Source organism: Telmatherina bonti (genome assembly GCF_933228915.1).
Source record: "Telmatherina bonti genome assembly, chromosome: 16".
In the NCBI taxonomy this organism is placed as follows: Eukaryota; Metazoa; Chordata; class Actinopteri; order Atheriniformes; family Telmatherinidae; genus Telmatherina; species Telmatherina bonti.
This window is the reverse complement of record NC_136614.1, coordinates 5,379,018-5,397,622: the sequence shown is the minus strand read 5'-3', so window position 1 is coordinate 5,397,622 and position 18,605 is coordinate 5,379,018. Positions and strand designations below refer to the sequence as shown.

General features: G+C 31.8%; 1 protein-coding gene across 2 annotated transcripts in view; it reads left to right on the top strand.

The window, feature by feature from the left end:
• col12a1b (collagen, type XII, alpha 1b) overlaps positions 1-18,605 on the top strand; it is a 438,574-nt gene that overhangs the window by 134,333 nt on the left and 285,636 nt on the right. The window lies entirely within an intron of this gene.

Sequence of the window (18,605 nt, the reverse complement as noted above, 5' to 3'; positions counted from 1 at the left end):
GTTTACAGCAGAAATAAACATGTTTACAGCAGAAAGAAACACGTTTACAGCTGAAATCACCAAGTTTACAGCAGAAACATGTTTACAGCAGAAATAAACATGTTTACGGCAGAAATAAACATGTTTACAGCAGAAATAAACATGTTTACAGCAGAAATAACCAAGTTTACAGCACAAATAAACATGTTTACAGCAGAAAAAGACATGTTTACGGCAGAAATAAACATGTTTACAGCAGAAAGCAACATGTTTACAGACAAAATAGACATGTTTACAGCAGAACTAAACATGTTTACAGCAGAAATAACCAAGTTTACAGCAGAAATAAACATGTTTACAGCAGAAATAACCAAGTTTACAGCAGAAATAAACATGTTTACAGCAGAAATAAACATGTTTACAGGAGGAATAACCAAGTTTACAGCAAAAAGAAACATGTTTACAGACGAAATAGACATGTTTACAACAGAAATGAACACATTTTTTGCAGAAATAAACATGTTTACAGCAGAAATAAACATGTTTACTGTAGAAAGAAACATGTTTACAGATTAAATAAACATGTTTACAGCAGGAATAAACATGTTTACAGCAGAAAGAAACATGTTTACAGACGAAATAGACAGGTTTACAGCAGAAATAAACATGTTTACAGCAAAAATAAAGTTTACAGCAGAATTAAACATGTTTACAGCAGAAATAAACATGTTTACAGGAGGAATAACCAAGTTTACAGCAAAAAGAAACATGTTTACAGCAGAAATAAACACTTTTACAGCAATAATAAACACATTTACAGCAGAAAGAAACACGTTTACAGCTGAAATCACCAACTTTACAGCAGAAACATGTTTACAGCAGAAAAAGACATGTTTACGGCAGAAATAAACATGTTTACAGCAGAAAGCAACATCTTTACAGACAAAATAGACATGTTTACAGCAGAACTAAACATGTTTACAGCAGAAATAACCAAGTTTACAGCAGAAATAAACATGTTTACAGCAGAAATAAACATGTTTACAGGAGGAATAACCAAGTTTACAGCAAAAAGAAACATGTTTACAGACGAAATAGACATGTTTACAACAGAAATAAACACATTTATTGCAGAAATAAACATGTTTACAGCAGGAATAAACACGTTTACTGCAGAAATAAACATGTTTACAGCAGGAATAAACACGTTTACAGCAGAAATAACCAAGTTTACAGCAGAAATAAACACGTTTACAGCAGGAATAAATACGTTTACAGCAGAAAGCAGCATGTTTACAGACAAAATAGACATGTTTACAGTAGAACTAAACATGTTTACAGCAGAAATAACCAAGTTTACAGCAGAAATAAACATGGTTACAGACGAAATAGACATGTTTACAGCAGAAATAACCAAGTTTACAGCAGAAATAAACATGTTTACAGCAGAAATAAACATGTTTACAGGAGGAATAACCAAGTTTACAGCAAAAAGAAACATGTTTACAGACGAAATAGACATGTTTACAAGAGAAATAAACACATTTATTGCAGAAATAAACATGTTTACAGCAGAAATAACAAAGTTTACAGCAGAAATAAATATATTTACAGCAGACATAACCAAGTTTACAGCAGAAATAAACATGTTTACAGCAGAAAAATACATGTTTACGGCAGAAATAAACATGTTTACAGCAGAAAACAACATGTCTACAGAAGAAATAGACATGTTTACAGCAGAAATAAACATGTTTACAGCAGAAATAACCAAGTTTACAGCACAAATGAACATGTTTACAGCAGAAATAAACACTTTTACAGCAATAATAAACACATTTACAGCAGAAAGAAACACGTTTACAGCTGAAATCACCAACTTTACAGCAGAAACATGTTTACAGCAGAAAAAGACATGTTTACGGCAGAAATAAACATGTTTACAGCAGAAAGCAACATGTTTACAGACAAAATAGACATGTTTACAGCAGAACTAAACATGTTTACAGCAGAAATAACCAAGTTTACAGCAGAAATAAACATGTTTACAGCAGAAATAAACATGTTTACAGGAGGAATAACCAAGTTTACAGCAAAAAGAAACATGTTTACAGACGAAATAGACATGTTTACAACAGAAATAAACACATTTATTGCAGAAATAAACATGTTTACAGCAGGAATAAACACGTTTACTGCAGAAATAAACATGTTTACAGCAGGAATAAACACGTTTACAGCAGAAATGACCACGTTTACAGCAGAAATAAACACGTTTACAGCAGGAATAAACACGTTTACAGCAGAAATAAACATGTTTACAGCAGAAAGAACATGTTTACAGCAGAAAGCAACATGTTTACAGCAGAAATGAACATGTTTACAGCAGAAAGCAACATGTTTACAGACGAAATAGACATGTTTACAGCAGAAATAAACATGTTTACAGCAGAAATAAACATGTTTACAGCAGAAATAAACATGTTTACAGCAGAAAGCAACATGTTTACAGACGAAATAGACATGTTTACAGCAGAAATAAACATGTTTACAGCAGAAATAAACATGTTTATAGCAGAAATAAACATGTTTACAGCAGAAATAATCAAGTTTACAGCAGAAATAAACATGTTTACAGCAGAAAGAAACACGTTTACAGCTGAAATCACCAAGTTTACAGCAGAAACATGTTTACAGCAGAAATAAACATGTTTACGGCAGAAATAAACATGTTTACAGCAGAAATAAACATGTTTACAGCAGAAATAACCAAGTTTACAGCACAAATAAACATGTTTACAGCAGAAAAAGACATGTTTACGGCAGAAATAAACATGTTTACAGCAGAAAGCAACATGTTTACAGACAAAATAGACATGTTTACAGCAGAACTAAACATGTTTACAGCAGAAATAACCAAGTTTACAGCAGAAATAAACATGTTTACAGCAGAAATAACCAAGTTTACAGCAGAAATAAACATGTTTACAGCAGAAATAAACATGTTTACAGGAGGAATAACCAAGTTTACAGCAAAAAGAAACATGTTTACAGACGAAATAGACATGTTTACAACAGAAATGAACACATTTTTTGCAGAAATAAACATGTTTACAGCAGAAATAAACATGTTTACTGTAGAAAGAAACATGTTTACAGATTAAATAAACATGTTTACAGCAGGAATAAACATGTTTACAGCAGAAAGAAACATGTTTACAGACGAAATAGACAGGTTTACAGCAGAAATAAACATGTTTACAGCAAAAATAAAGTTTACAGCAGAATTAAACATGTTTACAGCAGAAATAAACATGTTTACAGGAGGAATAACCAAGTTTACAGCAAAAAGAAACATGTTTACAGCAGAAATAAACACTTTTACAGCAATAATAAACACATTTACAGCAGAAAGAAACACGTTTACAGCTGAAATCACCAACTTTACAGCAGAAACATGTTTACAGCAGAAAAAGACATGTTTACGGCAGAAATAAACATGTTTACAGCAGAAAGCAACATCTTTACAGACAAAATAGACATGTTTACAGCAGAACTAAACATGTTTACAGCAGAAATAACCAAGTTTACAGCAGAAATAAACATGTTTACAGCAGAAATAAACATGTTTACAGGAGGAATAACCAAGTTTACAGCAAAAAGAAACATGTTTACAGACGAAATAGACATGTTTACAACAGAAATAAACACATTTATTGCAGAAATAAACATGTTTACAGCAGGAATAAACACGTTTACTGCAGAAATAAACATGTTTACAGCAGGAATAAACACGTTTACAGCAGAAATAACCAAGTTTACAGCAGAAATAAACACGTTTACAGCAGGAATAAATACGTTTACAGCAGAAAGCAGCATGTTTACAGACAAAATAGACATGTTTACAGTAGAACTAAACATGTTTACAGCAGAAATAACCAAGTTTACAGCAGAAATAAACATGGTTACAGACGAAATAGACATGTTTACAGCAGAAATAACCAAGTTTACAGCAGAAATAAACATGTTTACAGCAGAAATAAACATGTTTACAGGAGGAATAACCAAGTTTACAGCAAAAAGAAACATGTTTACAGACGAAATAGACATGTTTACAAGAGAAATAAACACATTTATTGCAGAAATAAACATGTTTACAGCAGAAATAACAAAGTTTACAGCAGAAATAAATATATTTACAGCAGACATAACCAAGTTTACAGCAGAAATAAACATGTTTACAGCAGAAAAATACATGTTTACGGCAGAAATAAACATGTTTACAGCAGAAAACAACATGTCTACAGAAGAAATAGACATGTTTACAGCAGAAATAAACATGTTTACAGCAGAAATAACCAAGTTTACAGCACAAATGAACATGTTTACAGCAGAAATAAACACTTTTACAGCAATAATAAACACATTTACAGCAGAAAGAAACACGTTTACAGCTGAAATCACCAACTTTACAGCAGAAACATGTTTACAGCAGAAAAAGACATGTTTACGGCAGAAATAAACATGTTTACAGCAGAAAGCAACATGTTTACAGACAAAATAGACATGTTTACAGCAGAACTAAACATGTTTACAGCAGAAATAACCAAGTTTACAGCAGAAATAAACATGTTTACAGCAGAAATAAACATGTTTACAGGAGGAATAACCAAGTTTACAGCAAAAAGAAACATGTTTACAGACGAAATAGACATGTTTACAACAGAAATAAACACATTTATTGCAGAAATAAACATGTTTACAGCAGGAATAAACACGTTTACTGCAGAAATAAACATGTTTACAGCAGGAATAAACACGTTTACAGCAGAAATGACCACGTTTACAGCAGAAATAAACACGTTTACAGCAGGAATAAACACGTTTACAGCAGAAATAAACATGTTTACAGCAGAAAGAACATGTTTACAGCAGAAAGCAACATGTTTACAGCAGAAATGAACATGTTTACAGCAGAAAGCAACATGTTTACAGACGAAATAGACATGTTTACAGCAGAAATAAACATGTTTACAGCAGAAATAAACATGTTTACAGCAGAAATAAACATGTTTACAGCAGAAAGCAACATGTTTACAGACGAAATAGACATGTTTACAGCAGAAATAAACATGTTTACAGCAGAAATAAACATGTTTACAGCAGAAATAAACATGTTTACAGCAGAAATAATCAAGTTTACAGCAGAAATAAACATGTTTACAGCAGAAATAAACACTTTTACAGCAATAATGAACACATTTACAGCAGAAAGAAACACGTTTACAGCTGAAATCACCAAGTTTACAGCAGAAACATGTTTACAGCAGAAATAAACATGTTTACGGCAGAAATAAACATGTTTACAGCAGAAATAAACATGTTTACAGCAGAAATAACCAAGTTTACAGCACAAATAAACATGTTTACAGCAGAAAAAGACATGTTTACGGCAGAAATAAACATGTTTACAGCAGAAAGCAACATGTTTACAGACAAAATAGACATGTTTACAGCAGAACTAAACATGTTTACAGCAGAAATAACCAAGTTTACAGCAGAAATAAACATGTTTACAGCAGAAATAACCAAGTTTACAGCAGAAATAAACATGTTTACAGCAGAAATAAACATGTTTACAGGAGGAATAACCAAGTTTACAGCAAAAAGAAACATGTTTACAGACGAAATAGACATGTTTACAACAGAAATGAACACATTTTTTGCAGAAATAAACATGTTTACAGCAGAAATAAACATGTTTACTGTAGAAAGAAACATGTTTACAGATTAAATAAACATGTTTACAGCAGGAATAAACATGTTTACAGCAGAAAGAAACATGTTTACAGACGAAATAGACAGGTTTACAGCAGAAATAAACATGTTTACAGCAAAAATAAAGTTTACAGCAGAATTAAACATGTTTACAGCAGAAATAAACATGTTTACAGGAGGAATAACCAAGTTTACAGCAAAAAGAAACATGTTTACAGACGAAATAGACATGTTTACAAGAGAAATAAACACATTTATTGCAGAAATAAACATGTTTACAGCAGAAATAACCAAGTTTACAGCAGAAATAAACATGTTTACAGCAGAAAAATACATGTTTCCGGCAGAAATAAACATGTTTACAGTAGAAATAAACATGTTTACAGCAGAAAGCAGTATGTTTACAGACAAAATAGACATGTTTACAGCAGAACTAAACATGTTTACAGTTAAAATAACCGTGTTTACAGCAGAAATAAACATGGTTACAGACGAAATAGACATGTTTACAGCAGAAATAACCAAGTTTACAGCAGAAATAAACATGTTTACAGCAGAAATAAACATGTTTACAGGAGGAATAACCAAGTTTACAGCAAAAAGAAACATGTTTACAGACGAAATAGACATGTTTACAAGAGAAATAAACACATTTATTGCAGAAATAAACATGTTTACAGCAGAAATAACAAAGTTTACAGCAGAAATAAATATATTTACAGCAGACATAACCAAGTTTACAGCAGAAATAAACATGTTTACAGCAGAAAAATACATGTTTACGGCAGAAATAAACATGTTTACAGCAGAAAACAACATGTTTACAGAAGAAATAGACATGTTTACAGCAGAAATAATCATGTTTACAGCAGAAATAACCAAGTTTACAGCACAAATGAACATGTTTACAGCAGAAATAAACACTTTTACAGCAATAATAAACACATTTACAGCAGAAAGAAACACGTTTACAGCTGAAATCACCAACTTTACAGCAGAAACATGTTTACAGCAGAAAAAGACATGTTTACGGCAGAAATAAACATGTTTACAGCAGAAAGCAACATCTTTACAGACAAAATAGACATGTTTAATGCAGAACTAAACATGTTTACAGCAGAAATAACCAAGTTTACAGCAGAAATAAACATGTTTACAGCAGAAATAAACATGTTTACAGGAGGAATAACCAAGTTTACAGCAAAAAGAAACATGTTTACAGACGAAATAGACATGTTTACAACAGAAATAAACACATTTATTGCAGAAATAAACATGTTTACAGCAGGAATAAACACGTTTACTGCAGAAATAAACATGTTTACAGCAGGAATAAACACGTTTACAGCAGAAATAACCAAGTTTACAGCAGAAATAAACACGTTTACAGCAGGAATAAATACGTTTACAGCAGAAAGCAGCATGTTTACAGACAAAATAGACATGTTTACAGTAGAACTAAACATGTTTACAGCAGAAATAACCAAGTTTACAGCAGAAATAAACATGGTTACAGACGAAATAGACATGTTTACAGCAGAAAGAACCAAGTTTACAGCAGAAATAAACATGTTTACAGCAGAAATAAACATGTTTACAGGAGGAATAACCAAGTTTACAGCAAAAAGAAACATGTTTACAGACGAAATAGACATGTTTACAAGAGAAATAAACACATTTATTGCAGAAATAAACATGTTTACAGCAGAAATAACAAAGTTTACAGCAGAAATAAATATATTTACAGCAGACATAACCAAGTTTACAGCAGAAATAAACATGTTTACAGCAGAAAAATACATGTTTACGGCAGAAATAAACATGTTTACAGCAGAAAACAACATGTTTACAGAAGAAATAGACATGTTTACAGCAGAAATAAACATGTTTACAGCAGAAATAACCAAGTTTACAGCACAAATGAACATGTTTACAGCAGAAATAAACACTTTTACAGCAATAATAAACACATTTACAGCAGAAAGAAACACGTTTACAGCTGAAATCACCAACTTTACAGCAGAAACATGTTTACAGCAGAAAAAGACATGTTTACGGCAGAAATAAACATGTTTACAGCAGAAAGCAACATGTTTACAGACAAAATAGACATGTTTACAGCAGAACTAAACATGTTTACAGCAGAAATAACCAAGTTTACAGCAGAAATAAACATGTTTACAGCAGAAATAAACATGTTTACAGGAGGAATAACCAAGTTTACAGCAAAAAAAAACATGTTTACAGACGAAATAGACATGTTTACAACAGAAATAAACACATTTATTGCAGAAATAAACATGTTTACAGCAGGAATAAACACGTTTACTGCAGAAATAAACATGTTTACAGCAGGAATAAACACGTTTACAGCAGAAATGACCACGTTTACAGCAGAAATAAACACGTTTACAGCAGGAATAAACACGTTTACAGCAGAAATAAACATGCTTACAGCAGAAAGAACATGTTTACAGCAGAAAGCAACATGTTTACAGACGAAATAGACATGTTTACAGCAGAAATAAACATGTTTACAGCAGAAATAAACATGTTTACAGCAGAAATAAACACGTTTACAGCAGAAATGACCACGTTTACAGCAGAAATAAACACGTTTACAGCAGGAATAAACACGTTTACAGCAGAAATAAACATGTTTACAGCAGAAAGAACATGTTTACAGCAGAAAGCAACATGTTTACAGCAGAAATGAACATGTTTACAGCAGAAAGCAACATGTTTACAGACGAAATAGACATGTTTACAGCAGAAATAAACATGTTTACAGCAGAAATAAACATGTTTACAGCAGAAATGAACATGTTTACAGCAGAAAGCAACATGTTTACAGACGAAATAGACATGTTTACAGCAGAAATAAACATGTTTACAGCAGAAATAAACATGTTTACAGCAGAAATAAACATGTTTACAGCAGAAATAATCAAGTTTACAGCAGAAATAAACATGTTTACAGCAGAAATAAACACTTTTACAGCAATAATGAACACATTTACAGCAGAAAGAAACACGTTTACAGCTGAAATCACCAAGTTTACAGCAGAAACATGTTTACAGCAGAAATAAACATGTTTACGGCAGAAATAAACATGTTTACAGCAGAAATAAACATGTTTACAGCAGAAATAACCAAGTTTACAGCACAAATAAACATGTTTACAGCAGAAAAAGACATGTTTACGGCAGAAATAAACATGTTTACAGCAGAAAGCAACATGTTTACAGACAAAATAGACATGTTTACAGCAGAACTAAACATGTTTACAGCAGAAATAACCAAGTTTACAGCAGAAATAAACATGTTTACAGCAGAAATAACCAAGTTTACAGCAGAAATAAACATGTTTACAGCAGAAATAAACATGTTTACAGGAGGAATAACCAAGTTTACAGCAAAAAGAAACATGTTTACAGACGAAATAGACATGTTTACAACAGAAATGAACACATTTTTTGCAGAAATAAACATGTTTACAGCAGAAATAAACATGTTTACTGTAGAAAGAAACATGTTTACAGATTAAATAAACATGTTTACAGCAGGAATAAACATGTTTACAGCAGAAAGAAACATGTTTACAGACGAAATAGACAGGTTTACAGCAGAAATAAACATGTTTACAGCAAAAATAAAGTTTACAGCAGAATTAAACATGTTTACAGCAGAAATAACCAAGTTTACAGCAGAAAAAAACAAGTTTACAGCAGAAAGCAACATGTTTACAGAAGAAATAGACACGTTTACAGCAGAAATCACCATGTTTACAGCAGAAAAAACATGTTTACAGACAAAATAAACATGTTTACAGCAGGAATAAACACGTTTACAGCAAAAATAAACATGTTTACAGCAGGAATAAACACGTTTACTGCAGAAATAAACATGTTTACAGCAGGAATAAACATGTTTACAGCAGGAATAAACACGTTTACAGCAGAAATAAACATGTTTACAGCAGAAAGAACATGTTTACAGCAGAAAGCAACATGTTTACAGCTCAAATGAACGTTTACAGCAGAAAGCAACATGTTTACAGAAGAAATAGACATGTTTACAGAAGAAATAGACATGTTTACAGCAGAAATAACCAAGTTTACAGCAGAAATAAACATGTTTACAGCAGAAAGCAACATGTTTATGGCAGAAATAAACATGTTTACAGCAGAAATAAACATGTTTACAACAGAAAGCAGCATGTTTACAGACAAAATAGACATGTTTACAGCAGAAATAAACATGTTTACAGCAGAAATAAGCATGTTTACTGTAGAAAGAAACATGTTTACAGATGAAATAAACATGTTTACAGCAGGAATAAACATGTTTACAGCAGAAAGAAACATGTTTACAGACAAAATAAACATGTTTACAGCAGGAATAAACACGTTTACAGCAAAAATAAACATGTTTACAGCAGGAATAAACACGTTTACTGCAGAAATAAACATGTTTACAGCAGGAATAAACATGTTTACAGCAGAAAACAACATGTTTACAGCAGAAATAGACATGTTTACAGCAGGAATAAACACGTTTACAGCAGAAAGAACATGTTTACAGCAGAAAGCAACATGTTTACAGCTCAAATGAACGTTTACAGCAGAAAGAAACATGTTTACAGAAGAAATAGACATGTTTACAGAAGAAATAGACATGTTTACAGCAGAAATAACCAAGTTTACAGCAGAAATAACCATGTTTACAGCAGAAAGCAACATGTTTATGGCAGAAATAAACATGTTTACAGCAGAAATAAACATGTTTACAACAGAAAGCAGCATGTTTACAGACAAAATAGACATGTTTACAGCAGAAATAAACATGTTTACAGCAGAAATAAGCATGTTTACTGTAGAAAGAAACATGTTTACAGATGAAATAAACATGTTTACAGCAGAAATAACCAAGTTTACAGCACAAATGAACATGTTTACAGCAGAAATAAACACTTTTACAGCAATAATAAACACATTTACAGCAGAAAGAAACACGTTTACAGCTGAAATCACCAACTTTACAGCAGAAACATGTTTACAGCAGAAAAAGACATGTTTACGGCAGAAATAAACATGTTTACAGCAGAAATAAACACATTTATTGCAGAAATAAACATGTTTACAGCAGGAATAAACACGTTTACTGCAGAAATAAACATGTTTACAACAGAAAGCAGCATGTTTACAGACAAAATAGACATGTTTACAGCAGAAATAAACATGTTTACAGCAGAAATAAGCATGTTTACTGTAGAAAGAAACATGTTTACAGCAGAAATAAACATGTTTACAGCAGAAATAACCAAGTTTACAGCACAAATGAACATGTTTACAGCAGAAATAAACACTTTTACAGCAATAATAAACACATTTACAGCAGAAAGAAACACGTTTACAGCTGAAATCACCAACTTTACAGCAGAAACATGTTTACAGCAGAAAAAGACATGTTTACGGCAGAAATAAACATGTTTACAGCAGAAAACAACATGTTTACAGAAGAAATAGACATGTTTACAGCAGAAATAAACATGTTTACAGCAGAAATAACCAAGTTTACAGCACAAATGAACATGTTTACAGCAGAAATAAACACTTTTACAGCAATAATAAACACATTTACAGCAGAAAGAAACACGTTTACAGCTGAAATCACCAACTTTACAGCAGAAACATGTTTACAGCAGAAAAAGACATGTTTACGGCAGAAATAAACATGTTTACAGCAGAAAGCAACATGTTTACAGACAAAATAGACATGTTTACAGCAGAACTAAACATGTTTACAGCAGAAATAACCAAGTTTACAGCAGAAATAAACATGTTTACAGCAGAAATAAACATGTTTACAGGAGGAATAACCAAGTTTACAGCAAAAAAAAACATGTTTACAGACGAAATAGACATGTTTACAACAGAAATAAACACATTTATTGCAGAAATAAACATGTTTACAGCAGGAATAAACACGTTTACTGCAGAAATAAACATGTTTACAGCAGGAATAAACACGTTTACAGCAGAAATGACCACGTTTACAGCAGAAATAAACACGTTTACAGCAGGAATAAACACGTTTACAGCAGAAATAAACATGCTTACAGCAGAAAGAACATGTTTACAGCAGAAAGCAACATGTTTACAGACGAAATAGACATGTTTACAGCAGAAATAAACATGTTTACAGCAGAAATAAACATGTTTACAGCAGAAATAAACACGTTTACAGCAGAAATGACCACGTTTACAGCAGAAATAAACACGTTTACAGCAGGAATAAACACGTTTACAGCAGAAATAAACATGTTTACAGCAGAAAGAACATGTTTACAGCAGAAAGCAACATGTTTACAGCAGAAATGAACATGTTTACAGCAGAAAGCAACATGTTTACAGACGAAATAGACATGTTTACAGCAGAAATAAACATGTTTACAGCAGAAATAAACATGTTTACAGCAGAAATGAACATGTTTACAGCAGAAAGCAACATGTTTACAGACGAAATAGACATGTTTACAGCAGAAATAAACATGTTTACAGCAGAAATAAACATGTTTACAGCAGAAATAAACATGTTTACAGCAGAAATAATCAAGTTTACAGCAGAAATAAACATGTTTACAGCAGAAATAAACACTTTTACAGCAATAATGAACACATTTACAGCAGAAAGAAACACGTTTACAGCTGAAATCACCAAGTTTACAGCAGAAACATGTTTACAGCAGAAATAAACATGTTTACGGCAGAAATAAACATGTTTACAGCAGAAATAAACATGTTTACAGCAGAAATAACCAAGTTTACAGCACAAATAAACATGTTTACAGCAGAAAAAGACATGTTTACGGCAGAAATAAACATGTTTACAGCAGAAAGCAACATGTTTACAGACAAAATAGACATGTTTACAGCAGAACTAAACATGTTTACAGCAGAAATAACCAAGTTTACAGCAGAAATAAACATGTTTACAGCAGAAATAACCAAGTTTACAGCAGAAATAAACATGTTTACAGCAGAAATAAACATGTTTACAGGAGGAATAACCAAGTTTACAGCAAAAAGAAACATGTTTACAGACGAAATAGACATGTTTACAACAGAAATGAACACATTTTTTGCAGAAATAAACATGTTTACAGCAGAAATAAACATGTTTACTGTAGAAAGAAACATGTTTACAGATTAAATAAACATGTTTACAGCAGGAATAAACATGTTTACAGCAGAAAGAAACATGTTTACAGACGAAATAGACAGGTTTACAGCAGAAATAAACATGTTTACAGCAAAAATAAAGTTTACAGCAGAATTAAACATGTTTACAGCAGAAATAACCAAGTTTACAGCAGAAAAAAACAAGTTTACAGCAGAAAGCAACATGTTTACAGAAGAAATAGACACGTTTACAGCAGAAATCACCATGTTTACAGCAGAAAAAACATGTTTACAGACAAAATAAACATGTTTACAGCAGGAATAAACACGTTTACAGCAAAAATAAACATGTTTACAGCAGGAATAAACACGTTTACTGCAGAAATAAACATGTTTACAGCAGGAATAAACATGTTTACAGCAGGAATAAACACGTTTACAGCAGAAATAAACATGTTTACAGCAGAAAGAACATGTTTACAGCAGAAAGCAACATGTTTACAGCTCAAATGAACGTTTACAGCAGAAAGCAACATGTTTACAGAAGAAATAGACATGTTTACAGAAGAAATAGACATGTTTACAGCAGAAATAACCAAGTTTACAGCAGAAATAACCATGTTTACAGCAGAAAGCAACATGTTTATGGCAGAAATAAACATGTTTACAGCAGAAATAAACATGTTTACAACAGAAAGCAGCATGTTTACAGACAAAATAGACATGTTTACAGCAGAAATAAACATGTTTACAGCAGAAATAAGCATGTTTACTGTAGAAAGAAACATGTTTACAGATGAAATAAACATGTTTACAGCAGGAATAAACATGTTTACAGCAGAAAGAAACATGTTTACAGACAAAATAAACATGTTTACAGCAGGAATAAACACGTTTACAGCAAAAATAAACATGTTTACAGCAGGAATAAACACGTTTACTGCAGAAATAAACATGTTTACAGCAGGAATAAACATGTTTACAGCAGAAAACAACATGTTTACAGCAGAAATAGACATGTTTACAGCAGGAATAAACACGTTTACAGCAGAAAGAACATGTTTACAGCAGAAAGCAACATGTTTACAGCTCAAATGAACGTTTACAGCAGAAAGCAACATGTTTACAGAAGAAATAGACATGTTTACAGAAGAAATAGACATGTTTACAGCAGAAATAACCAAGTTTACAGCAGAAATAACCATGTTTACAGCAGAAAGCAACATGTTTATGGCAGAAATAAACATGTTTACAGCAGAAATAAACATGTTTACAACAGAAAGCAGCATGTTTACAGACAAAATAGACATGTTTACAGCAGAAATAAACATGTTTACAGCAGAAATAAGCATGTTTACTGTAGAAAGAAACATGTTTACAGATGAAATAAACATGTTTACAGCAGGAATAAACATGTTTACAGCAGAAAGAAACATGTTTACAGACGAAATAGACAGGTTTACAGCATAAATAAACATGTTTACAGCAGAAATAACAAAGTTTACAGCAGAAAAAACATGTTTACAGACAAAATAAACATGTTTACAGCAGAAATAAACATGTTTACAGCAGAAATAACCAAGTTTACAGCAGAAATAAACATGTTTACAGCAGAAATAAACATGTTTACAGGAGGAATAACCAAGTTTACAGCAAAAAGAAACATGTTTACAGACGAAATAGACATGTTTACAACAGAAATGAACACATTTTTTGCAGAAATAAACATGTTTACAGCAGAAATAAACATGTTTACTGTAGAAAGAAACATGTTTACAGATTAAATAAACATGTTTACAGCAGGAATAAACATGTTTACAGCAGAAAGAAACATGTTTACAGACGAAATAGACAGGTTTACAGCAGAAATAAACATGTTTACAGCAAAAATAAAGTTTACAGCAGAATTAAACATGTTTACAGCAGAAATAACCAAGTTTACAGCAGAAAAAAACAAGTTTACAGCAGAAAGCAACATGTTTACAGAAGAAATAGACACGTTTACAGCAGAAATCACCATGTTTACAGCAGAAAAAACATGTTTACAGACAAAATAAACATGTTTACAGCAGGAATAAACACGTTTACAGCAAAAATAAACATGTTTACAGCAGGAATAAACACGTTTACTGCAGAAATAAACATGTTTACAGCAGGAATAAACATGTTTACAGCAGGAATAAACACGTTTACAGCAGAAATAAACATGTTTACAGCAGAAAGAACATGTTTACAGCAGAAAGCAACATGTTTACAGCTCAAATGAACGTTTACAGCAGAAAGCAACATGTTTACAGAAGAAATAGACATGTTTACAGAAGAAATAGACATGTTTACAGCAGAAATAACCAAGTTTACAGCAGAAATAACCATGTTTACAGCAGAAAGCAACATGTTTATGGCAGAAATAAACATGTTTACAGCAGAAATAAACATGTTTACAACAGAAAGCAGCATGTTTACAGACAAAATAGACATGTTTACAGCAGAAATAAACATGTTTACAGCAGAAATAAGCATGTTTACTGTAGAAAGAAACATGTTTACAGATGAAATAAACATGTTTACAGCAGGAATAAACATGTTTACAGCAGAAAGAAACATGTTTACAGACAAAATAAACATGTTTACAGCAGGAATAAACACGTTTACAGCAAAAATAAACATGTTTACAGCAGGAATAAACACGTTTACTGCAGAAATAAACATGTTTACAGCAGGAATAAACATGTTTACAGCAGAAAACAACATGTTTACAGCAGAAATAGACATGTTTACAGCAGGAATAAACACGTTTACAGCAGAAAGAACATGTTTACAGCAGAAAGCAACATGTTTACAGCTCAAATGAACGTTTACAGCAGAAAGCAACATGTTTACAGAAGAAATAGACATGTTTACAGAAGAAATAGACATGTTTACAGCAGAAATAACCAAGTTTACAGCAGAAATAACCATGTTTACAGCAGAAAGCAACATGTTTATGGCAGAAATAAACATGTTTACAGCAGAAATAAACATGTTTACAACAGAAAGCAGCATGTTTACAGACAAAATAGACATGTTTACAGCAGAAATAAACATGTTTACAGCAGAAATAAGCATGTTTACTGTAGAAAGAAACATGTTTACAGATGAAATAAACATGTTTACAGCAGGAATAAACATGTTTACAGCAGAAAGAAACATGTTTACAGACGAAATAGACAGGTTTACAGCATAAATAAACATGTTTACAGCAGAAATAACAAAGTTTACAGCAGAAATAAACATGTTTACAGCAGAAATAACCCAAGTTTACAGCAGAAATAAACATGTTTACAGTAGAAAGCAACATGTTTACAGAAGAAATAGACTTGTTTACAGCAGAAAAAACATGTTTACAGACAAAATAAACATGTTTACAGCAGGAATAAACATGTTTACAGCAGAAATAAACATGTTTACAGCAGAAATAGACATGTTTACAGCAGGAATAAACACGTTTACAGCAGAAATAAACATGTTTACAGCAGAAAGCAACATGTTTACAGAAGAAATAGACATGTTTACAGAAGAAATAGACATGTTTACAGCAGAAATAACCAAGTTTACAGCAGAAATAACCATGTTTACAGCAGAAAGCAACATGTTTAGGGCAGAAATAAACATGTTTACAGCAGAAATAAACATGTTTACAGCAGAAAGCAGCATGTTTACAGACAAAATAGACATGTTTACAGCAGAACTAAACATGTTTACAGCAGAAATAACCAAGTTTACAGCAGAAATAAACATGTTTACAGACGAAATAGACATGTTTACAGCAGAAATAACCAAGTTTACAGCAGAAAGAAACATGTTTACAGACGAAATAGACATGTTTACAACAGAAATAAACACATTTATTGCAGAAATAAACATGTTTACAGCAGAAATAACAAAGTTTACAGCAGAAATAAATATATTTACAGCAGAAATAAACACGTTTACAGCAGAAATAAACATGTTTACAGCAGAAATAAACATGTTTACAGCAGAAATAAACATGTTTACTGCAGAAAGAAACATGTTTACAGATGAAATAAACATGTTTACAGCAGAAATAAATATATTTACAGCAGAAATAAACACGTTTACAGCAGAAATAAACATGTTTACAGCAGAAATAAACATGTTTACAGCAGAAATAAACACGTTTACAGCAGAAATAAACATGTTTACAGCAGTAATAAACATGTTTACAGCAGAAAGAAACATGTTTACAGACGAAATAGACAGGTTTACAGCAGAAATAAACATGTTTACAGCAGAAATCACCATGTTTACAGCAGAAATAAACACTTTTACAGCAGAAATAAACATGTTTACAGCAGAAATAACAAAGTTTACAGCAGAAATAAATATATTTACAGCAGAAATAAACACGTTTACAGCAGAAATAAACATGTTTACAGCAGAAATAAACATGTTTACAGCAGAAATAAACATGTTTACTGCAGAAAGAAACATGTTTACAGATGAAATAAACATGTTTACAGCAGAAATAAATATATTTACAGCAGAAATAAACACGTTTACAGCAGAAATAAACATGTTTACAGCAGAAATAAACATGTTTACAGCAGAAATAAACACGTTTACAGCAGAAATAAACATGTTTACAGCAGTAATAAACATGTTTACAGCAGAAAGAAACATGTTTACAGACGAAATAGACAGGTTTACAGCAGAAATAAACATGTTTACAGCAGAAATCACCATGTTTACAGCAGAAATAAACACTTTTACAGCAGAAATAAACATGTTTACAGCAGAAATAACTAATTTACAGCAGAAATAAACATGTTTACAACAGAAATAAACATGTTTACAGCAGAAAGCAACATGTTTACAGACGAAATAGACATGTTTACAGCAGAAATAAACATGTTTACAGCAGAAAAAGACATGTTTACGGCAGAAATAAACATGTTTACAGCAGAATGGTTGATTCTGAATGGTTGCAGGGTGTCCGTTAAAAAGGACACCAGCTAAAAAGTCCCGTCAAATAGCCCAATAATTCTAAATCATTGCGCCTAACCTCATTGAATAAGGTTGAAACAATATGATAGATATTTTATCTGCAGTGACTGATTTCAGCTCACAATCTCGGTGGAACATTAACATATTACAGTAGTGAGATGGGGAGGAATCAGGAAACGTTTTTTCCTTTTATCGCTTTTCTACTATAGTTATTGTTCAACTGATTGTCTAAATTAACCTGAAAAATTAAAATATCTTAAAAACTAAGCAGATCAGATACTTTCATCAGTAACCATAGGCTGCTGTTTGACATTGTCCTGCCAGATATTCTTTCTGATTTTGGTTTTGTCCATTTGTCGCAAACATTTCTGTTGCCATGGTTACCAGCTGGCGTTTGACCCAGTGCAGTGATTTAGAATTATTTGGCTATTTGACAGAACTTTTTTTCACTGGTGTACATGATCACTTTTTAACGGACACCCTGAAACCAATCGGAATCGAGTATTCACCCAGACCATGGTATAAAGCTGAATTTGATGAATTTCTTGGGCTGAACAACTGAGTCGGTCATCTGAAATAAATCTCAAAAAATTAAATGATTTTATTTCCAAAGTTGAACCTGATGCCTCTTGGTTTGAGTCAGGACATACTCTGATTTC